The 24,757-nt window shown below is 43.3% G+C and overlaps 1 protein-coding gene across 7 annotated transcripts in view; it reads right to left on the minus strand.

The window, feature by feature from the left end:
• CRIM1 (cysteine rich transmembrane BMP regulator 1) overlaps positions 1-24,757 on the minus strand; it is a 192,891-nt gene that overhangs the window by 166,865 nt on the left and 1,269 nt on the right. The gene's annotated exons all lie outside the window — the stretch shown is intronic.

Genomic DNA, 24,757 nt, shown 5'->3' on the forward strand with positions numbered 1-24,757 from the left:
TCAGGCAGGACCTACCTGGGGAGGTCATGCTTCCCTGCACCTCCTTGCCCTCTGTCCCACCCCAAGGCCCTGAGGCACCCCTCCCCCTTGCCTGAGTCTCTCCTGTTTCCCAAGCCAGGTCCATCCAGGACATTCAATGCCAGGGGTCAGAGTGCTACATTCCAGTGGCTTCACAGGCAAGGAGGGTTCTGGATTCCTTCATGGGGGGGGGGGGGGGTGGAGGTGAGGAAAGGAGGCAGGGAGGAAGAGAGGGAAAAGTTCAGGGACGATTCGGCCTGCTGTGCCCACTACTCAGAGACCGAGGTCATGGGGCAGTGAGGGCAACAGAGGCCCCAAGAGGCCCATCCAGAGTGGGCAAAGAAGCAGCCATTCAGCCTCCTTGGGTTCTGAAGTAGATGCTGTCACCGCAGGTGCTACAGAAACTGTAAAAAGCATAAGAGAACACAACGGACTTTCATGAGCTTCAGTTCCTTAGTCTGTGAGATGAGGGTGCTGGCCTAGAGAGGCTTTTCTGAGGACCCTTCCAACTCCATAATGCTCTGATTCCTGGTGTAGCAATACCTCCCTGACCCCAGTCATTCTCAAGGTCTGAGGTAACTTTGACTAGCAAATAGAATGCCACTTTCACTCAGAAGGCAACTAAGCTTCTTTAACCTCCCAAAGCAAAATTCTCCTCTTGCAAAATCAGATTCCTTTGCCTCTGACTCAGGATCCCCAAGACTCTCTTGGTGCTTTTCTTGTGATTTCCCTGTCCTTCGGGTTTTACCTTTGTAGAGGGCTGGGCTCAAACCCTCAGGCTCTGGCCTTTCATGTGCCTCTGGACTTGCCCTGCTTACAGGGCCCCAGGCTCACGAAATCAGGCTCCAGGATATGTTTCCCTTCACGGTCACCCTCTGGAGATAACAAGTGCAGCACGACAGGACCTAACACCTGGACCTACGGTGGGCGGCTGGGAGCACCACGACGCAGTACCCAGTGTGGAACTCCTCAAACACAGAAATTCCAGTTCACTGGAACCCAAGAGGGGAGGCTGGGCAGGAATGAGGAGTTGGGAGCTCAACTGGTCACTGGGTAATACAGGTAAATATGCCAACTTCAACCTGGGCTCAGAGCCGCCTACCCCCTCAGAGACAGTCAAGAGGACTCCTCTCCTGGAGGATGGGGACTGAGGGATCATGGCTGGACTGACATCCTGCCATACTCAGGACAGGGGGTTGGCCTGTTCATCAGCCACCTGACGACAGGAGTAGAATTTGGGAGGAGAGAAGGAAAAGAGAAATGGTGCTGGGGAGAGGGGATGAATGAAGAGGAACCCACTTAGGGCTACCATTTACGTGTTAGACGAAGTCATAAAAAACATCTGTTAGCCAGGTAAGACACTCCACGGAGAAAACAACACCCCCTGAGAGGTCAAAATCCACCCACTATACTCCAACTAAATGTCTAGCTTTCCTTTTTATTTTAAAGCCAACAATTGTTTGTAATAAGTCCTTGTGAGTCAAGTCTGACAATAGCAAAGATTAATTCTGCATAAAAGATGAAAATGATCCTACAAGAAGGTATCCTGGTGTAGAGCCATCTCATCCTAAGTGATCCCCTCTATTGAAAAAAGAAAATTCCTGATCAATGATTACCTCCTCCCTGTCAAACCAGGATTCAACACAGAATACTCCTTTTATTTACTAAGACCCAAACACTAGTGAGAAGACATACCTTCTGTGTGGTGAATCATCTGGAACTAACTGCAATTTGGACTTCACCCCCCAAGGTAGATACTACCCTTCATAAGAAAACGTTCCATGTTCTGTTCAGCAAAAGGTGCATGTTCCCGTCATGTGCTGCTCCCCAGGACTGTCAACAGACCCACTCCTTGTCGGGGCTGACTCGTGCCAGTGAGCGTGGAGTGGAAACTACGGCAGAAGCAGGCAGATGTGCGTCAAGAGCGCCCTACGACACGTGAAGATCAGGTTTTCAATGGGCCGCCTCACAATATGGGCGAGAGAGCTGTGAGGAGAAGGAAAGGCAGTCCTACCCTCTTCTGTTGTTTTTTATAAAACGATGAATCCTTCAAACCACCTGTGAAATATACAGCACTCTGGGCGCCTGGGTGGCTCAGTCCGTTGAACTTCCGACTTCGGCTCAGGTCATGATCTCACGGTTTGTGAGTTTGAGCCCCGCGTCGGGCTCTGTGCTGACAGCTCAGAGCCTGGAGCCTGTTTCGGATTCTGTGTCTCCCTCTCTCAAAAATAAACAAACATTAAAAAAAAAAAATTTTTTTTTTTAAAAGAAACACACAGCACTCATTTGGGTTGAAATAAATTTACTTTTTAAAAATTGAGTAATGAGGGAGAACCTTAATAGTTAAAAGAAAAGAATTCTGGAATACACTAAGACCTAAAAAAAAAAAAAAAAACTATTAAAATGACAATAGCCCACAAAAATGGCACTTAAGAAGGTAGGGCCAAGCTGTTTCCTTTGAATGAGCATGTATGTGTGTTAAGTTTAAAGTTCTCGCAATTTCTCCATAAAGAAAAATGATTCTAACTATTGCTACAATCCTACGTATCATTTTTTTAAATAAATAACTATTTTTTAGAGGTGTTTTGTTTGTGTTCTAAGTGGGCTCCACACTGGGCATGGAGGCTTGAACTCACAACTCTGAAATCAATACCTGAGCCAAGATCAAGAGTCAGACGCTTAAGCAACTGAGACACCCAAGTGCCCTGGGTATAATCACTTTTTTAAAACCATCTTTTCCCGGGGCACGTGGGTGGCTCAGTCGGTTAAGCATCCAACCCTAGATTTCGGCTCAGGTCGTGATCTCACAGTTGTGGGACTGAGCCCTGCTTCGGCTCCATGCTGACAGAACGGAGCAGCTCTCGCTCTCAAAATAAATACAATATTAAAGAAACAAAAAACAAACAAACAAAAAACCCCACATCTTTTCCAAATTGTAATCTCCAGGTCCTGGGTCAAAAATTCTTACCCTTATGATCACAGTCCCTACCAAGAGAATACCGGGATATATATTCTTCAGTCCATGCCACATGGAATATTATCCGCACAAACTTTTAAACTTTCATAACTTAAGAAACAATGACTTACCTCTTCCCGCTAGAGCTGTGATCTTCATCCTGAGTATGGCTCAGATACCACAAAGATGTGTGGTGGTGGCCCTGCCTGCACTATCTCACCTGGACCCCTCGGGACCATCTGTTCCTCTTACAGATGAGGAGCAACTCTACGAGCAGCCCTCAAATTCAATACTCTATCACCCAGCAGCAAGAGACAGTCATATCAGGGCACCGCCTAAGGGAAAATCATAAACAAGACCTCCTCACAGGTACCTTCGAGCCATCACTGTGATGCAATGTGAAGAAAAATGTACTATCAATTTACTCATTAACTTATTATTTACTGAGCAGCTACTTCTTTCGTGGCACCATGATAGGCACTGGGTGGGCTACAAAGAAACAAGAACCTACTCAATTAAAGAGCGTCTTTCTACCCATCTTCCACCTTACAAGCAAACATAAATTAGAACAGAGTGAACCTATAAAGGGCAAAGCCTGCTTTAATACAGACATCAAATATGCTAGAATCTGAAATGTTCCAATAGCAATGCTTACTGGAAACAAATCACTATTAAGCTGTTCTGTCCCTTCAAAATGATCTTGGGAACCAATAAACATTAGTCAAACTTGTGACAGACCGAGTCTGTCAGACCGAGTATGTTAGGTCTGATTCACAAATCACAGCACACTGCTATTGATGTTTAAATCGGAACATCCTACCACCCAGCTCCCAACCGGGGGTAGGTGTCTTCATGCCTACATTTTTTATTGCAACCAAATGTTACTTTTATTCTGTGGTAGGGGACAGGGAAATCATTTTCTTTCTACCTTCAGAATATTACATTTAATCAACATTCAATGAACACCTATTATGTACAGGCCATAGTGTTCAATGCCGAGGCACAAAAAGATACTATTCCAATGCCATATACAAGTGAGTTAACTTAGTTATGCCTCATAACAACCTAAATGAAGTAGATGCTATTATTATCCCCATTTTACAGATGGAAACTATGCACAGAAGTCAAGCAGCCTGGCCAGGGTAAGGCACCAGGCAAGTCACTAGGATGAATTATGGACTGACCACAGAGCCTGAACTCCCGCTAGCATGCAATGTTGCCTCTCACTGATAGATGTGCTTTCTCCTTAAGAAACAACATCTCCATTTCTCCTGAGGAAGGCATTTCCTCCGGCCAGGTTTTCCTGAGACCCTTCCCTGGCAACTGGAGGGAACACGAGCTAGCCATACAGGCAGGTAAAATGCCCCAACATGATGGTGACTCCTGGTCTGGGGAGCAAGCAACAGGGCAGAGGAGGCAGGGCCAGTGCTTGGAGTGAGGCCAGAGGCACGGGCGAAGGCACCAAGTGCCCTGGGTGAGGGGAGCTGTGGTCGGGCTGGCTGGACAGTGTCCCCAAGTTGCTAACTGCAGAGAGCACCTACGTGCAGAGCTGGGGGTTGAGTGAGGACAGTGGCTGGAAGTGGGACTTCCTCAGCCAGGGTGGGTATAAGAGAAAAGAATTCAAAACCTGCACAGGGGAAATCAGTGACCAACCTGTAAAGAGACAAAAGACTTAGGGGGCTTGGGGGCCCTAGTATGGGGTATCTCTTCCTCTTTTCCTCTCAATGCACTCGAGATGGTGATGCACACACAGAGTCACAAACCCGTCTCCCGAAACTCCCACCTCAAATGCTATATGTATTTAGTATTTACATAACTGCCTTTCTTCAAGACGCATGGTGTTTTGTTTTTAAAAATCAAGTCTTGCGGCAGGTCAGGAAGTTAGCTACTTGACTACAAGTTCAGAAAGAAAAAGAACAGAGTGGCTGTGGTTGGACTAGGGCTTGAAGAGGTTTCCGAGATACCCAGCGAAATAGATCTAGACACTGAGAGTCGCCCTTTGGAAGCACCAACTCCAAGAGGTAAGAGTGTGAAACAGCTATAAACAAATCCATCCAGCATTTACCCCTGGTGTTGAACCTCTCAGTCTGCGACCTCCCTCAAACTGTATTTATGCCTTCTGCCACTGTCTCCCCTCTGAACAGCCAGAAATAAACCCAGGGCTCTCAAACTCGAAAACTTCCTCCTCCCCCTCATCCAAGCTGGCCGAGTTCCAGGGATCTGTAAGCAAAAAACACGCAGCTCAGCGACACTGTACAAGCCCTCACCAACTGTTCAAATGAGGAGCTCCAAAAGCCAGAGGCTTCACTCTCCACCATAGGACAAGGAACATACAGATCGATTTCATTATTCGTTGATTTAGACAATTATAATCACATTGTTGAGAAACGTGTGAAATGAAAACACAAGTGGTTTTGGTTGATAATAAAGATCAGCTGATTAATGATTAACTGTTCAGCATTGGAGGTAATCTATGATGAAAAGATTTCAATTTTTATAAATTTGCTACAACGGGAGCTACAGGCCTTATGTTGGACCAAACCTTAGGAGAGTCCCACCACCCGTCCACCTTGACAAACCTTTTCCCTAAAAGAAGTCAGCTTCCCCACACCTTTTTATGTGCCCTGAGACACAATGTCAGCACACATATTTTGGTGATGGTGGTGGGTGTCAAGTTTTTGCTTATTACTGTTGAATGTAAATATTAAGCTTTGTGCTTGGATTTTTAAAAAAATTTTACATACTTGACTTTAATGATGGCTACTGTCCCATAACAGAACTAAAATTCCACAAATATCCAGGGTTAAACTATTAGGTTTAATGTGATTTCACCTTCAAATTACTTTTTCAGTACAAAGTGTGCTTATTTTAAATAAATATGTTGATCCAAAAAGTGTCTGTTAAAATCCAGCTGTGCACACGCACTTTTTAAACATTATACGCTGTGGTTTAGTGCAGTCTACACGGGTCCTCTCTCCAGCCAAGAAGCAGCCAGGTCCATCCATGCCCAGTGTTTTCTGGATTGGGCATGTTGATTGGTATCAATCAGGCACGAATTATGAATTTTGAAAGATTTAGAATTCAGAAACCATATTCAAAAAGCACTTCTGGGGCGCCTGGGTGGCTCAGTCGGTGGCTCAGTCGGTTGAGCAGCTGACTTCGGCTCGGGTCATGATCTCGTGGTTCACGAGCTCGAGCTCCATGTCAGGCTCCGTGCTAACAGCTCAGAGCCTGGAGCCTGCTTCAGATTCTGTGTCTCCCTCTCTCTCTGCCCCTCCTCAACCCGTGCTCTGCCTGTCTCTCAAAAATAAATAAGTGTAAAAAAAAATTACTTTTTAAAAAGCACTTCAAATTTATATAAAATATATATGAAGCCTCGGGATTTGATTTTGCATACTATTTGCCAATTGATTTTGTGAAATTTTTAAACAAAGAATACAGAAATGAATCTGAAATGAAATGCAATCTATTATAACAAATGCTATCTATACCTTTTGAATGTGAAACTAGTTATGAGTTGTAAAGGCTATTTATTAATGTATCAGGCAATAATACAAGGGGAAAAAAAAGTCTGCTGCCCTGATAGAGTTTCAACAGACTTAATTCCAAAAATGACCCAAGTTTTTCCCAGTTTTATACATGTGCCTTATGGGATAACTTCTGGGCCTCCAGTTTTCATTTATAAATTGGTGGAAGTGGAAAACGGAAAACGGTTTTAAATTCCCAGAGAAAATCACTGGCAACAAGAGCCTATGTCTAATGCGTGAAAAGCACAAAGATTGCAAATTCATCTTGAAGTCAGTATCTAGTCCCTACTTAGGATGTAGTTAGTTAATTATATCCGTCTTTCATCCTAAATAAATATTTGCAATCCAATAATGCACTACAAAAAAAGCAACAGAATAAAAATGTCCCTACCCAGTGGGCTGGCTATTTGCACAAAGCCAACAAATCATTACTTAACAGAGGAAAAGGTTAAAAAAAAGCTTCAGTGTCCTCAGAGTCAACATAATCCTGGTGGTAGCAAGGATATAAGACAAGCAGCTAAAGGCCACCGTCCTCAGGCCACAACCCCAGACACAAAGGACCACAGGCATAGGTAGCAAGTGGTCAAATCCTTTGGGAGGGGACAGGAGACAACTATCATATGCTTGGGGAGCTTAGGCACTCATGGGTACAAGTTAAGACTACATAACATTTTCCCTTCAATTCACCTGAAATTCAGACTGGTTTTTGTTTTTGTTTTCCTTTTGCCTTTTATAGATAGTCGTAAATGAAAGAGGGTAAAGAAGATGAAGTAGAAAGGTACAGTCAGCACATCTTGATTAATCAGCTTATAGTAATGGAGACTACAGAGCAACACAGGAAAATTTATTTGATCTAATTTTAACGGAAAGAATATACAAGACGTAGGATTTAAAAAAGGTATGTACACAGAGGAAGACTAGATGGGATATATACACATACAAAAACACAAAACTAGTTAAGTTCAGAATAAAAGTGTTTTGGATCAGTTTCTCTTCTCTATTTCCCAAACTGTCTAGTAAAGTTATGTTGCCTTTATAATTGTTTTCTTAAGCAGGCAGTGGACCCAACATTTGGCCCCAGCACACATGGCTAGTTGTGGGAAATAAGATGTTCAGGAAATAAACTACAAAAAAAGAAGTTTAGGTAACCCCTTCCTAAATAACCATTCAAGAGACCCAGGCTCTTTTTTTTTTTTTTTTTTTTTTTTTAACAAGGCAAGGCCCTTTACCACATGCAACTAATCTCCAAGAATCTTTGAGCATAAAAAGTTCTAAGGAATTTCGGTATGAATCTTTTTTGATGGTCTACCTTTCTGGTCATAAACCTGATGAAGTATCTTACTAACTGCAGAAGAAACAACACAGGAATGAGATGCCCACAGCTTTAAGTAAGCCTCTTAGGAGACAATCTACACATATTTATTTATATAAACTAATTAAAGATGGCCAGAAACAGAAAATTTTTTAATTCTGTTGGAATTAACAGAGTCCAACAACTCCAATTAGAAGAAAATGCTACCATGGCAGAAATGGACACAGAGAGACTATCAGGACCAGAACGTGACCCTGTGAGGAATTCTTCTCACATGTGTGCCTGCTGCATATATGGATGTGTAGAAGTATATGCACACATCATATAATTTGCAATGTGTGCGCAGCTGTCCACCATCATGACACAGTTTTCCACTGTAACAAAGACAGAAAGAAAATGTCTATGTTTCCATTAACTCCAAAATCAGGCACAGACTCAGGGATGCCTTCCCACCGCATCCCGCCAGTCCACCGGCTGCCCTGCCAGGCCTTCCGTAGGTTCCCTAGGTCAGCCGCATCTGTTTACTTTCTCCAGCAGAGCCATGGCCTTTCCTCCCCACGCACTGTCCCTGGGTCCAGCTGTCGGTATAACGGACCAACAGAAGACCAGCAGTTGAGGAAACTGATTTCCCCTGAATACTTCTGAGAGGCTCTTTCTTGGGAGTCAGGGCAACTTGGCTATCTCTATAGCTGAAAATGGTACTTGCTGGCTGTACTTGACGCCTACTTCTCCGGTTCTCACCTTCCTGGAAGTCTACTTTTCGGTTACAAAACTGTTTACCTTGGCTTAGGACAAGAGGGGCCCTCCCTCCTTCAAGTGTGTTTCCCAGTCCTCTGCCTCCATTCATTTATTTTATTAAAGACCGAGAGTAAATACGCTATCCCAGCCGCAAGAACAGCTCAGGCTCCTTCACCGTCTACCTCAAATTAACAAAAAAGGGCCGAGGGTTTTGCGATACACCCATTTCTGATTTGGGCAGGATCCACCATCGAGTTAAATCCTCTTACTGCTGATAAAGTCTCAGAGTAGGCAACACTTCCAGAACAAACCTGCCCCAAAGTCTGGAAGCTGACTTTTAAACTTTTAACAGTAATGAAGCCACACAAAAATTAAAAAAAAAAACTTTTAAAGAGTTACAGGAAAATCATCAGTGGACACTCAGACAAATGGCCCTGCTTAAAATCTTCCACCTTTCGCTGCCAACGAAGCATCATGGAAAACTAGAACTCCACTACCATAAGCTTACCTTGGTATTGGTTCCAGCTTGCCCTCCTCCCCCTTCCCAAAGCTTTGATAACAACTGGTGCTCTAAAGTGGCTTCTTGCAAAGCCCCCAGCCATGACACTAACGTTATAAACAATCACAATCACGTGTGACAGGGGCATCTTAAACATGGGAAAGTCGAAGGCACGTGCTGCACCACTGACATCAAAATTAAAGCCGCACTCAGGAAACGGGGCTCTCCAGATCCACTCACTAAAGTGATAGAAGGTACTAGGTGCCTGACATTTATCAGGATAATTCTGTATATGTGTCTATGACCCTGTATACTTTATCTTGGCCAAATCTCTCTTTTTTAGCAGATGAAAAGTTTAACACCAGATAGATCACCCAAGGGTTGTAATTCACTATTGTATTAAGGGTCTACTGTCTTAGTGTCTTAATTTGTAAACCACTTTCAGACTTTCAGAAAGTAAACAAACAAACAAAGACTTCATTACTAGTGCTAAAGGAAAAACAACTCCACAGGGCTTAATAACAAGTTGGGACTCCAGCCAGGAGTCATCAAGAATTCCTCAGTCCCTGAAGTCATAGGGTTTGGAGTAAATCCAAATGGGATTTTACTTTTTTGAATTCCTTATATTGCATTCCTATGGACTTCCTGTTCAAACCATTGTGAGGCATTTTTATTATTCACAGTCACACACTTCTACCATCATGCTGTTGGCTAGGATCTCCTTCTCCAAAGAAGGTGTACGGTTAAATTCCTGAGGAAGTTTGGAGATCACCTGCAGCAGTAAAGAGGTTATGTCATTTGCTGGCGTTAACACTCACAGACTCCAAGTTCTAGACGTGTTTGTTAAATTAAATTCCCTCCTGATTAGTCAACACACATGTTTGAGACACTACCCTGGATTTGCCGAAAACAGAGGTTTACTATCACCAATTACTCATATGGTCGCTTATCTGAAGTATCTATACAGTAACTCATGATTTTATGTGTATCAGTTATTATTTACAAACAACTGATCACTGTAGCGTTTCAAGGGCTCCGTGCACCAGATCGCTGGTGGTAAAGAGGTTATAAGCTGCCGCCCACAAGGAAAATTCTTACAAGCTGACGAAAGGTTGGTGAATGAAAGGTGACACTTTTATGGCAAACTGGCAAAAAGGAAAAGTCCTCGCAAATGAAAACTACCTTTAAATATCTGCCAAAATAAATACAGCTGAAACTAACCTATCACAGCAAAATTTAAAAACTCAGTTCTAAGAGTGACGGGCTGGGGGGAGGTGTACGACAGGTGAGAGGCCATGGTTAACCAGTTCTAAGCTTCCTTCTGCAAGGATGAGACTCCTCACTGGAATTCTCTCAACAGGCTTCGTTTGTTTCCGTTTGCACAATGCAAACCACACAGCTCAGATGGAAAAAGTTTTTGTATAATATCTTGGATGACCTTGAGTCTAGATTTAGTCAACAAATGCTCATTGAGTTCTTCCTGAGTGCCAAGCGCTAGGATAACACACAATCCTGGCGCTCGAATGGATCACAATGAGGCAGGGAGGCAGAAATGTGAACTCTAACACAGTGTGAAAAGTGCTCTAACAAGGGAAGGAGAAAGTGCTATTTATGGGCACTGGGGGTGGGGGGATAGCAATGCTTTTTCCTGGGCAGGGCAGGAAGTCCTCACAAAGGAAGCAGCACAAAATGGTAGGGTTTGAGGGATGAGAACACATTCTGAAGGATGTAAAGATAATTGGGGGGAGTCTGAAAGCGGACACCACACCCATTTTCCGGTTGCTGGCTTTGCCCCCAAACTTCTGGTTGCGACAGATATTAGGAAGCATGTGTCGAACAGATCTCATCTTCTGCATTCTCAAAGGGTCTCTGTCCAACATAAACTTGAAACAAAGTCGGAAAACCTACACCTTGAGGAGAATAGTCAGGTACTGAATGTAGTAGTCTAATTTTCCCTTACCTGTGGGCTTTTAGTAATAACATGCAAATTACCAAGGTTCTTTGGGAAGCTAAATGCTTATACTAAGATTAAAAAAAAAAAGTAAAGTAGGAATTATGTACATGAGATATATCCCCTCTAAAGAAAAAACAATTCACTGTTCCTTCTTTACTACTAATAATCCTTATGTTTTCTCGCTGCTTGTAGCTCCTTAATACCGTCTACTTTTCCAGTCTCTCCAGAAATGGTATCAGCCAAGCATTTCTGACTCCAGGGCACATGCTTACATATTCACACACAGTTTAAAAAATATAATACATGACTATTTTCAGTGCCAAATGCAGCTGTAACTATATATTTCTTTTGGACATGTTTTATGTTATAAAGCATGTAAATACTTTATCTCCCTCAAGTTTTCCAGAACTCTATTGGCAGAGTCTTTTTCCTTTCTCTTTCCAAAGCACTGAATACAATTTCCTGAAGAGATAGTCAATAAACTTGGTGGCTGAGAGCTCACTCACCTTTTCCCAACATAGTCTTTGGAAATAATTTCATCTCCTTCCAACCAAAAACACCTCTGGCTTCTTTCATTTGCTTATTTCCCTGTAGAGGTATTCCGTTTCTCACCCTAAATTTCTGCTTTTCCTTTCTGCTATCACATCTAAAATTCTTGTGTAAGGCCAAAAACTATGTTTACTGATAGCCTACCATAAATCATCCCACACTGCCCTACGGATAATAAATCTTCTGTCCCAATCAGCAAGAAATGAAAGAAGTCTAATTTTCCTGAGCTCCACTTGCCCACGTATAGATATCCCAATTAACTAGGTAGTTTAAAAGCCAAAGCCCTTTAATTAGAACTGTGTTTTCCAAGTGTAATAAAACAATGCACAATCTTTGTTAAGAAGTCATTTTCAGCTTGCTGATCTACAGAGTAGATAGTATACTTAATTTGCTCCAACTATGCAAGTTGTTTTCAGCACATACATAACACAATGCAAAGTATTCTTTGTACTGTGCCCTCAGCAACTGTGCACGCGCACGCGCTCTCGCGCTCTCTCTCTCTCTCTCTCTCTCTCTCTCTCTCTCTCTCCCCCCAAAGGTATGAAGTTAACTATATCTTGAAAGGAGAAATTATTAACAGCTTCCTCTCAATGTCACATCTGGAACTGTATGCCCAGCTGCTGATGCTACAGATACATTTTACCATCCTGGATGCATCTTTTTAGGCCAGCAAGTCCACCACAACCTTGTAAAGAATCTTGTTTTATGAACTTTTATCACCTGCTGATCCATATTACATATTCCACAGAGTCAAATGAATTTTATGTACTGGCAAACACTTCCCCTCCAAACACTTCTACAGAACTCATCTCTGCCATCCTGTTAGTGCAGACACCATTACTGGAAGGGGTCCTCACAGAAGATTTGATGCTTGGCACCAACTTCTCTTACTAGGTGGGTTACCAGTAGCTGGAGAGCTGCATACAACCATGCTGGGAAGAATGTGGAGGCAAATTCTGGAAAGCATGCCTTTCAGGGCACCTGAGATACGGCTCACACTGGGTCATGGCAGGGATGCCACGAGGAAGGAGGGCCAAAGGACAGCACAAAGACATGGGCAGGAGAGGTATCAAATGGACCTTCTAGCACAGACTCTGATGGCAGCAAACACACACTGAACACTCTGGCCACTTCTGAGAGACAAGGTTCTCGAGAGAAGGCCCTAGGCATTCAGACTCTCATTACTGACCCCAAAGTTTAAAAGTTCTTAAGTTCTTAATCTAACAGGCACCAACCAAGCAGGAAGAAAACCAAATAAAGACCTATTCATATAAAGAAGAGCAAAGTAGAACCTAGCTTTTCGGCAAAAGCTCAGGTTGGTAAATGAATACCACCCACCCCTCAATGGCTACTTCAGACACCACCATTATTAGCTATCCAGAAATCTACCCTGGGAAGGGAGAGGATTAGATCCAGAACAGGATTTGACTTCCGATATCATGAAAGAAAGAAAAGAAAAGAAAAGAAAAGAAAAGAAAAGAAAAGAAAAGAAAAGAAAAGAAAGAAATGAAAGACGACAAGGCAAGCCACAGTACTCCACGACCCAGAAACATTTTCTGTTAAACAATATAAAATGTCTATCTAGTATTAGCAGTCTCAGAGCAGTTTTACAAATGGCAGCCAAAAAAAAAAAAAAATTGGGGGGAACAAAAAAGCAAACTATCACAGAAAACTAAAAATTAAGTAAGTTCACACTGCTAGGGATTGGTGGCTTAGGTAATTGAACTGAAAGTGAGAATCACAGAAGAGATCTACATAATAATTAGCTGCTGAGTTTTCTTGTGTTGCATACTCCCAAATGGAGTATTTAGCATTCAGCAGACTTATTAACGAATAAATGCCCGACTGGAATTAACTAGCACCTCATTCTGGAAGGCTGCTCTTGGCAAAAATGTAATATCCACAGGGCGAAGCCTGTTGATGGCTGGTATACACTGCAGGCTGGGCTGAGTGTCGCATTCTTTAGAATAATTCATGTTACGTCAAGTTTCAGAGCCACAGGTCCACACCACCTGGACAATATGCAAAGGAAGGATGATGTTTCTAGACCCCAAGAGACAACTTCCCAAACTTCCCGGCTGGTCCCGTGCCTAAAATACAGCCAGTGGAGACTTGCTGTCCCACAGACAGAGCTTCCCTGGTCCGGGGGCTCCCGACACACAGAGGTAAGGAAGCTGGCGTGGCCTGCAACACTGTCCCTCTGCAGAGACTAGGTGTTTCATCCTCCCCGTAGGAGGCAGCCAGCGGCCTCCCTGGGCCAGTACCCCTTCCTCACGTGCAACAACTGCTCTGTTCCTTTAAATCCAGCCTGCTCCTTAAGGAAACTCCCTGGCAAGTGAAAACAGCAGCAAAGGTAAAAGAATGCCGGGAATTTGGCTGCCGCCTGCAGTATTAGGGAGAACAGCAATTACTCAACTCTCTCCTAGTGTCAGAGGCAGAAATGAGCATGTGAATTTGGGCAAGTTTTGGCCTGTCTTTGCTCAAGCTTCTCCCCTTGTGGTATCTGTCACCTACCTACTCACAGTCACCATAATTAATGAAGTAAAGGAGAAAATGGAGAGAGAGTGAAGGCAGCAGGCCAGCGCGTCCACAGAAGAGAGGCGTAAATTCTACCCGCACTCCAGGCCGGGCCACAGTTACCATGGCTTCAAGACTGCCAGCATTTCAAGACGTCAATAACTTCCCAATAACTGTGTTTTTGCCCTCTCCACCGCCTCTCAATAAACAGAACTATGTAAAAACCCTTGATCTTTTCCTCCAGGCCCTTCCCGTCGACAGCACTTGGCAAAGAGTCATGTAGACATGACCACTCTTCCCTTGCTTGGCTCTGCAGACACAAGGTAATATTTGACTCCTGTGTACACGTCTCACACATAAACACATAGACCTTACGACCAGAAGGGCCTGGAGATATCATCACTTCAGTTCCTCTGCCTTCAAGTAGGCAACTATTTAACTCCCTTTCCACAAATTAAGGTAAAGTCAAGGGGAGCTGAGAAGGTTTTATTTAAGTTATGGAGCTACTAAGGAATGACAGGAGATCCAGAGGCATGGCTTGTCTCCCATGTCATGGTATATTCTCACACACAAGAATGTTGTGCTGTTTGTCTTTCTGAACAGCCTCAAATCCTTCCTGCAACAAACTGGAATATATATGAACCCATTCATTCTTTTGATTAAAACATGGAAATTTATTTGGCCTTTCACTTTTATGTCATAGACAGTGGTAATAAATTTTCCTAATCTCTGAAATAGAAGAACTCCGTGGTTCTGAAAAACACACAGCGTACTCAATCTTTCTCAAACCATTTAAGAATCTTTCTACTTTGTTTTTCAGACCCAGAACAATCTACAATTTATCCCCTTTTCCTCTTGCCAGATGTAAATACCCATACCTTCAAAAAAAAAAAAAAAAAAAAAAAAAAAAAAAAAAAAAAAAAGCAATGCTCCCAACTATGGAAGGTGAGGAAAAGAGGAAACCATGTGAAGGTTTTCCAGGTCTGCATTTGACAAGATGATGGAACATTCGGTCTCTGCAGTATTATAAACACACACTGAGGGGACTGAGCACATACGTCCTGTATGTAAGGTTCTTCCCACATCATGGGTCTGAAGTGGCCCAATGGATTCCTAACATGAAAAGTCTAGTTCAGGTCAAACATCCTTAAGGTAGCTTTACCCTATTCTGGCAGGTCTTTTGGAATCTTAAAAAAGAAGGATCCCAACTCTCCAATGTTGGGATGCCTTTTGTTTCATCACAGCCATGAACCGGTTTGCTTGTGGCCTTTGGATTCGAAGCTAAATAAGTTACCTCTCGTAGACCCAGGACTTTGCAGGCTCAGGTTTCATTCTGCCCTGCCAGAAATTCCTTTCTGTTTTGAATCTGAGATGTTTGTTTATGGTTTTTGTTTTGAAATGCTAAATAAGACAGGCACAGTGTCTAGTTACAGCCTATATCTTTTTTTTTTTTCCCACCTTGCTATAGCCAGAGCAGCTGGTTGTTAAGGACTAAGGACTTTGCTAAAAATTCCAAAGAGCAGACTCTTCAAATTATCTTCCCAGGAACCTGAAATGTAAAATAACACCTTAAAATATAATTAACACTTAATTTGCTTTCTTAAATGTTCATAAGACAAATGTTCCCAGGCTATTTCAAATTAGGGTGTTATTTTTGGATTTGATAAACACATACTTAGACGAAACCCTGAAATTTGAAAGTTGATCTTGCCTTGCTTGTAGGTTACATGTTTGAATACCAGCACTCCTGATGAAAGACAGAAGTACTACAATGCTAGGTGCTAAAAGAGTTTCTGAAAGAAAATTCAACTTCTACGACGTGATAATAAGGTTTGGTTGCCAAAAGAAAATAGAAAAGAGTTGTAAACTATTGATTCCAAAGACTGTACCTTCATCAAGTTCTTTCTCCTTGTTCCGTAAGAGCCAGTAAAAAGCATTTACCTTGTGAGTCCTCAGACCATATTTACTGGATAAAAATGATACTCATTTGCAGGCATGAAAGAAGGGTGGCAGTTCTAAAGGGACAGGAACTCAGCTATTTTAACTCTAGGGTGTTCTTTCCTAGCCTCCCACTGTAGCACAAAGATGCTGAAGAGAGACCACAAGCCAAGACCACAGGAAAGCGGAAGTATTAGTCCAGAGGACGGACGGATGGAACAGACGGGATCAAGAAAAGCAATGCAGATGTCCTCCGGCCGGACACTACCCCCGGCTCATTCCTAACCTGCCCTTGTCTTTGAGCTGGCTGTGAGTACCACTGCTTCCTTCCTTCCTGCTTCCTTCCTTCCCTAACTGCAGTGACCCCAGCCAGCCTTGCTTGCTGACGCTCCTGAGGTCTCCAATGGCTCCAGCGATGGCCAGAAACCCACAGAAAACTTCTAACAATAAAAGGAAATTTAATTTCCTTCCATTATACCATATGCCATCAATATTAAGAGATGTCACCTTTTTAAAAATATTAGTTTGAAGCAGTTCTCTGGCACTATGGATTCCAACCACAAAATCACGCAAATGCCCACATTCTGCTGAAACAGGGGCTAGGAATTACAGCAGTCCTGGATGTCAATGTGAAGGAGGTGTGTGTCACAAAGTGGATTTTTTTTTTTTAACTTATAGATTAAAAGCTAACAAAGAAGAAAAGGAAAACAGAATGAAAATTAGAATTAACATCTTTGAAAAATCTATTTGGTACCAGGAATTATACTAGCCATTATACACACACACCAACACACGTTATCTGTGCAATTTTATATATACATACATACACTCTCCAATCCTCTTTATAATATCTACTTCAAAGAAAGCTAGGAGTATTCCACTTTTACAGATGAGGAAACTAAAGGCCAAAACAACCAAGCAAGCTGGTTGTTCAGTTAAAAAATAAGAGCTGAGATCTGAACACAGGTTTGTCCAGCATCAAGACCTAATTTCTTTTTCCTAAGACATCATGCACAGAGGAGTGGGAAGCAGGAAGGAGTGGAGCACACCCTCAGATCCCACTTGGTGCTGCACCCCCCACTAAATCCTTCCTGGTAGTCAGAGTTAGTGCCCCTCTTACTTGCTCCTGAGATGCTCAGCACTTCCTTATCTTGGAACTGCACAGCTGTAAGTAACTGTCTTGGACAGAATCGTCTCAGCTACCTGCCATTGGACCATGGCCCCTGAAAGCAGGGTCCCTATCATATTTACTGTGGCTGAAAAATAACTACAATAGCAGGGAACATTATCAGGTCTCATACACCGCACTCTGTTCTACATGCTTCATAAGGACTAGCCTTTTGCTACTTAAAAGTGTGGTCCCAGGATCAGCAGCATCTGAGTCACCAGGGGGTTTATCAGAAATGCAGAATTTCAGGCCCCACCCAGACCTCCTGAATTAGAACCACCATGCTGAATGAGATCCCCAGGTGATTCGTGTGCACATTAGAATTTCAGAAGCACAGTTTTATCTCGTTTAATCTGCACAGCCAACACACATGTTACCTATTACTGTTTTAGACAGGGAAACTGAGGCTTAGGGAAGCGGCATTCCTGCAGTGTAGCACAAAGACCAGACCCATAGCAGCAAGTACTTGTGGGCGGAAGGATGGCTGGGAAACCGGTAGGCAGGAAAGGTCTGATTACACGTCTGACCTCCAGTTGTGCCTAGTCTGTACCAACTGCAGCGGCAGGTGGGACCAGGGCCCCGACACAGGTGGGCTACAGCAACACAGGCTGCTTCCTCAGCTCCGGTCAGGCCAAATCCTGCGGTGAGACCAGCAGTGTGGACACTCCAGGGGCCAGAGGCGAACTCTTTCCCCAGAATGTTAGGGAAATGCACAGTCCTGATGACAGTGAGGACAGATGCCCTCCTCTTCCCCAAATGAAGTATCAGCCCACAGGTAAATGGCTACCTTCATAACTCCCACAACTTAATGCAAGAAATTTCAGATTCCTCCCTATTTTTACCCCAAATACACAAACTGTTAAGACAAAGTTAACAAATGGGCATTAGAAAGAAAGGCAGCTGATAGCTGAAAGGCAGCTGATAGAGGCCCTTAGTTTTTTATTTTTTAACTCAATGCACTTACAGGGTTGGGGAGGAGGGGACCTGAACTCAATAATTTGCTCCCTTTCGAAGAGCCCAAACTCCGTAACTACCGATGATCCATTACTCAGGTAGATGAGGACTAAGCAGAACAGAAGATGCCCATATCAGGTTGTTTCACTTATACAGGTTAGTAGCTTTGTTCTTCTTAAGTATTTACCACCTGCCAGTAATTTTTCCAAGTCCTTCACAGGAATCCATTTGATGAGTCCCTATAGCAACCCTATTATTAACCCCACTGCACAGACAGAAAACAAAGAAGCACAGAAGTACAGATTTGACTTTGGACACCAAGTTTCTAACTATGATATGTTTTCATCAAAGTATAAATATTTTGCATGAGGAATTAATTGAGGCTGGGGAAGGGAGGTAAAGAATTGAAATCTGTTCAGGAAAAAAGGACCTTTTTAACATTTTTTTTCATGTGGGCCCAAAATGAACACTCACTAGTGTTTACCTTGAGGCATTCTTAAATCTAAGTATATTCAACTACTCCTCTGACCACAAGACCGAGGAGGTGTCGTTGAAGCACAGAGGTTTCTCATTATTTGACCAGGCTACTGGCCAGGACAAGCAGCAGAGAGTGGGTGAGATTGGAAGGTGCTAGATAAAGGGATGCCTCTCAGCTCACTGCCCACGCTCATCTGCCTAGTGGAACAAGCTAGAACAAGGAGAAAATCACTCTGAAAAGGAAACTTGCCGTTTTGAACCACAGCTAGTAAAGCATTAAGAATGTAGCCTCATTCTTAGATGTTGGGAAACACTCTGATAGGTGTTGCACAGGCCCTAAGAAGAATGGGTAGAATCCCGTTCCCCACCCCCACCCCCCCCCAAAAGAGCTCCTATTCTTACTTTTAAACCTAGTTCGAATTCAAATTCTCCTTTTCAGCTTTGCCACCAGAGCCTGAAAAGATCGTCTCAGATCCTGTGATTCCCAGAACAAATTAGCTACCTATTTCACTCACCACGTAATCATGGATACAGACTTGGGAAATCACTACCACTTGGCTTGAACTTATGTCATCGTGTAGACTTTCTAACGTCTGGCTCCCTATTCTTTATTGAGATTAGAAGGGTAAAAAGGGTAGGGAACACGTTTGAGGGCCTCAAGCTCCCCAGCTGCCCCCTGCCTCAGCAGAAGGCATTGTACAGACCACAAGGTGGATGAATGAGTGACTGATTTCTATGCCAAGACAAATCAGATCTTTGAAAACTCAGCTTCGGAGAATTCAGCCTCTGAGAAGCCAGGCTTTCAGTTTGTCACTCATGCATGCTTGGCCAGCCCAGTTTCCTCCACAAATAACTGAGCTTTACTGGGGCGTCTCCGAAATCCTGATGCTGCATGGGCCACATATGGAACCCAGCGGTACAGGAACCTGCTTCACCGAACATATTTTACCTTCCAGTCCTCTCATCATTGTCCATAGGATGGCGTTTACGTGCTAAATAAAGTGGCACTGCCATCTGCATGTTAGTACTGTCAACTGAAAGCTGTTAAACACGCCCACATTTTCTCAGGAATTCCACAATTAATGTCTGGAATGCGTTTTGGATTATTCTTCAAAGGATGGCACAGTTGCCCTAAGATGAATTCAATATTTTTCCCTTCTTCCATTAGTCATTCTTCGGTCTTCCCGCTCTATTATCCTTGTAGGGTCATCTACTTGTTCCCCCCAACTTATAACGCCTGTCCCCAGCATCCCCAAGCTGGCCCCCTTTTTTGTCCAAGTAACTACATCTAATCAAGCCCCCAGAACACAGAAACCTGCCCCATCTCACCACATACGGCCTATCGTCGGGTGCAATGCCCACAGCTGCAGGATTCTTCGGGCAGTTTTCTTCTTAAATTGACCTGTTCCTAACTGCATTGCCATCATAACTGTTTGTGGATTCTCCTGGTCACTGTTAAGCACGAATTAATGGCAGCAAATATCTCTAGATTTGAGGCTTGCTATTTTTGCCTTTCTGGTACTATGCAATTCGTTTGCCCTTTGCCAAGTGTTTTATGTGACTGGACTCCTGAATAACAGTGAGGATTCCGTAAGCTTGAGAGTCAAAGACAAGGTCACCAAGTCCTGTCATTTGTATATGTGAAGTGAATAGTCTCTCCATATTTCGTCAATATTTACTCTGGGGAGGAACTAATTATTTCCTTGTTTACTTGCGCTGGTTTCTCTTCCCATACCCCAGTAAGGTAATTTTATAGGCCCTCTGCTGGCTTCTTTCTCTCTCTGGCATCTAAGAGCTCACTCCACCTGAATGAAGACTTTCGAAATGGAAAGCAAAACACACTCTTCAAAAACAAGGAGTGCCGGGTGTTTCAAGTTTTCTAACGCCAATACAGGAGTATTAACTCTGCCCCTCCTGTCTTCTTTTTAATTAGTAAAATTAAAACCCATGGATTCTGGCTTTTTATTTTTTTAATGTTTATTTTTGAGAGAGAGAGAGAGAGAGAGAGAGAGAATGAGCGGGGGAGGGGCTGAGAGAGACAGAGACACAGAACCTGAAGCAGGCTCCAGGCTCTGAGCTGTCAGCACAGAATCTGACGTGGGGCTTGAACCCACAAACTGCGAGATCATGACCTGAGCCAAAGTCCGACGCTTGACTGACTGAGCCACCCAAGGTGCCCCATGGACTCTTGACTTCAAGTCCTACATAACACAGCAAGGAGAGGAGACCCTTGTGGCTTGTGCATAAACAAATGGTTTGGTACATTTTCTGGCCTCCTGTGGCCTGACCTCAGATGCTCCACACACTCTCTTCCAAGGAGCCATCATCTCCATCCCTGCCTTCCAGGGTTTAGAAAAAAAAAAAAAAAAACTTTCTAAAGGCCAACTGTTTCAGAAAACAACATTGTTCTTTGCTATAAGCAGCCACGACATAAGCACAGGCTGGTTCTCCTCCTCACTGCCCCCATGAAAACCGGGTGGAAGGAAAAGTTAAAAAACCTGTGAGAAATACAAGAACCGTGTTTTGAAGAGACAGTTTGGTAGACGCCGTGGTAAAAACACAGAAAGTTAAGTTCCACAACGATGAAGCTACTGAGTAAGTATGCGCTGGGGGAAAAAGTTGGTGCTTCCTTACGATAGCGATCGCCTGGCTCTTCTACAACAAAGTTCTCAGGGCAAAGCCACTCAGTAATGTCCACCAGGTTCCAAATCACTCTGTCCTCACAAACTGTCAAACTCAAGCCATCACCTGCCCTTTCATTACACAGAGAAGGCTGCTCACACTGCCCCCACCTCGCCCTCACCCCTTACAACAGAAGCATAACGTACTATTCTATGTAAGAGGGAAAATGGTCCTTAGACCCCATCTCAAAATAGAATCCCCACCGTACAATCAAAACATTCTTCCTAGAAAATCCCATTTCGGTAATTTTTCAAAACTCTGTCTTTGATCTCCCATACAGTCTTCCTCAGAAGTTCAGAATCCAAACTTGTTTCTCTGGCTTCTAGATGATTTACCGAGAGGCAGGCAGCCCAGCCAAGGAACAAGCCACTTAGGATGTGAGAAAGTGCAACAGGAGACTCACCTAATGAATGGAAACAGTAAAGAGACTTGTGCCCTCCTGGGGGCCAGAAAGCACTTTTTAGACTGAGAGAGAGCAGAGAACACTTGAGGTACTTGGCTCTATGATCAAGTTTTAAAATGCACTTATGCCAAATAAAAAAATGTTTTAAAGGAATGATTTATTTTTTTCAAAAATTGTTAACGTATATTTTTGAGAGAGAAAGAGAGAGAGGGCACACAAGCGGGGGAGGGACAGAGAGAGAGGGAGACACTGAATCCTAAGCAGGTTCCAGGCTCTGAGCTGTCAGCACAGAACCCGAGGTGGGGCTCGAACTCACAAACCATGAGATCATGACCTGAGCCGAAGTCGGACGTTTAACCAACTGAGCCACCCAGGTGCCCCTAAAGTAATGACTTAGTTGATAACAACCTAAACAACGCTGAAAAGACCAAGTGTACAGGTCACATGTTTCACAGGACATAACTCTTCACAGTATTTACTCTTCCAGAATTTTTTTTTCCTTCACTACTCTCTCTATGGAGAAGATGGTTCATCCATTTGCTCCATGCGCATTTAGTGAGAGCCTACTATGGGCTGGTGTGCCTTAAAAACTTATGACAGTGAGCCACAGGTTGTCAGGGGTCCATTGTTACCCCTAGCTTCTCTAATTCACTATGTGAACCACAATTAAAGACATGGTATTCTTCCCCCGACAAAGCCAGAATGGAGAATCACACAAATAAAAAACTACTACAAGTTGGCAAACGGAACAATGTAACTGGTATTTAATTTATGTCCTCGAAAGCAGGTAGATTAGTCATGATAATGTTTCCATAACATGCAATATGACTTCTCAGTGTAGCCAATTAAATAAGTTTTCAAAACAGTTTTCATTAACAGATACAACCAGTAGGGGTCATTTTAGTGCAAAAATTGCAGCAAAAGAGACTTCGACAAGAATAAAATATATCAATTCCTATTCATGTCAGTTATAATAAACATGCTTCAATGTGTGAATTTCTAAATAAAAATGGAAACTGAGGGAAAGACTAGCCATTGAGAAATTTCTCACAAACAACAACAAAAAGGCAGAAGGTCAGTACCAAGATAATTAGTGACACGTAGAGACTCCTCTAATTCATTAAAAAAAAAAAAAAAAAAAGATTAATCCTGTTTCCTGTAAATCTTGTAGTAAAATGAAAATCCTTGAAATTTTAGACACACGACTGACAATATCTGTGTATGTGTCCACTATATTATGCCAGGTAATACTGTTCTTCTCACTTGAGTTTCATGGATTTAGAATACAACTTGACCACTGCTTTTAGAAATCTAAAAATAAAATAATAAATGCCAGACACCCAGTTTGGGCAGCTGAAAACAGTCTTGCTAAATAAGAAGTGTTGCTGGAGAAATGCTAACTGAGATACAATCATGGGAACAAATACTTCCAAGGATCTTCAAGGCTAATACCAAGTGCACAGGGTGTCACCAAAAAAAAAAAAAAAAAAGAAGCTAAGAGAGCCCATCATTTCAGAGGAAGGAAAAGCTCACCGACAAACTGCCAAAATAATTCTATACTGTGATACTGGAAGATTGGTACCAAAACATTTGATTGCCGTGAATGTTCCTGGAGCTTCACATTTCCTTCACCAGAAATACATCACGAAGAAACAAAACAAGGGTTAGAATCGTTAAAACCTCCAAAAGTCCTTCGCAGGGCATAGCAGTTTCCACTGCATTTAACCTTGTTTCATGTTGCTTGTTCTTTTTAGATTTATGGGAGGCTGGCGTAAGTAAATTATACACTCCAAGTGGCAGGGTTCAAGGATGAATCGTTTAGTCCAACTCATTCAGAATTCTCAAAATCAAACACATAAAATTGTATCAGAAGCTAATCTCCTGGCCATTTTTTCCTGATGTGAGAAATAAAAACACATGTTGTAACGTGGGGCTTAACCCCGGTTGGGAGGCTTTTGTATTTCAGGCAAAGAAACTCTTCTAACCCAGTCCTAAGGGAGCAGCGCTCCATGGCCCTTCCATGTAAGAGTTCCCTTCACTCATTACTGCCCACTAGCTTCCAAACCAGGAAAGCTTTTTTGATTTTCCAGAACTGTCCAAACTCTCAAAACCACAGGTATAAATACATGTGTATGTATTTAAAGAAAATCACAGAATTCAAGTCTTTGAATAGACCCATTTTATCCTTAGGATTGCCACCTTCTTTTTCAACACCTCAGCACGATAAACACATGCACCCAGAAAGACGCCTCAGAAGAAACCCTTCCCTGCCTGGTCTCCTGGGTGCTGGCGGTTAGTAAGGCAGGGACCAGGTCAGAGGGCGCCTGTCCCTCCTCCTCGCCGCACCTCCAGAAGTGAGCCAGCTGTGCTCTGCACCAGGATGCCCCGGAACAGGATCATCACCCCAACGTCAGCCCCAGCAGGGATCCCGCTTTTCACTGGTGCTCACCCAGTCCTGCCCGTTAGCCAAAAAAAAAAAAAACCAAAAAACCTCACTGCCTCTCTCCAGTCCCCAAACCGGACCAAGCACCTGGAGGCCGAGGCAGGCACGCAGGGCTCAGGGCCCACGCCCACCCACAGGGGTCCACCCAACGAGGGGGTGGCTCACTACTCTAACCGCTTTCTCCCTCCGTCAGTCTCCACACCGAGGTGCACAATGCTTCGGGGAGAAAACAGCAGAACGACGCTCGCTGTCAAACAAACAAAAAGAAGGAACCGGCAAAACGACACGCAACACGCGGATATCTGGTCTTAAAAGGCAGCCACGAAGAGTCAGCAACAACTTTTCACTCCTAGGTGCGACACCCCCCCCCGCACCCCCCCCCCTCCGCCCCCATTCAGAAGAGAAAGGCTTTGACTGTTTTCAATAGGCAAATAAATGAGTAACCACCGTATGTAACTAACTTCCCCTGGGCTGACATATTCCGGAGCTGAAACTGATTTACATGCGAAAGAGGAGGAAGGGTGTGAAGGAAGAGCGCAAGAAAAAATAATAAAAGAGTCACACAGGGAGTGTGAGCTGAAGACACGTCTCCTGGCCAACAGAAAAGGGACTTTCGAGAACG

Source organism: Prionailurus bengalensis, chromosome A3 (assembly GCF_016509475.1).
Source record: "Prionailurus bengalensis isolate Pbe53 chromosome A3, Fcat_Pben_1.1_paternal_pri, whole genome shotgun sequence".
NCBI lineage: Eukaryota > Metazoa > Chordata > Mammalia > Carnivora > Felidae > Prionailurus > Prionailurus bengalensis.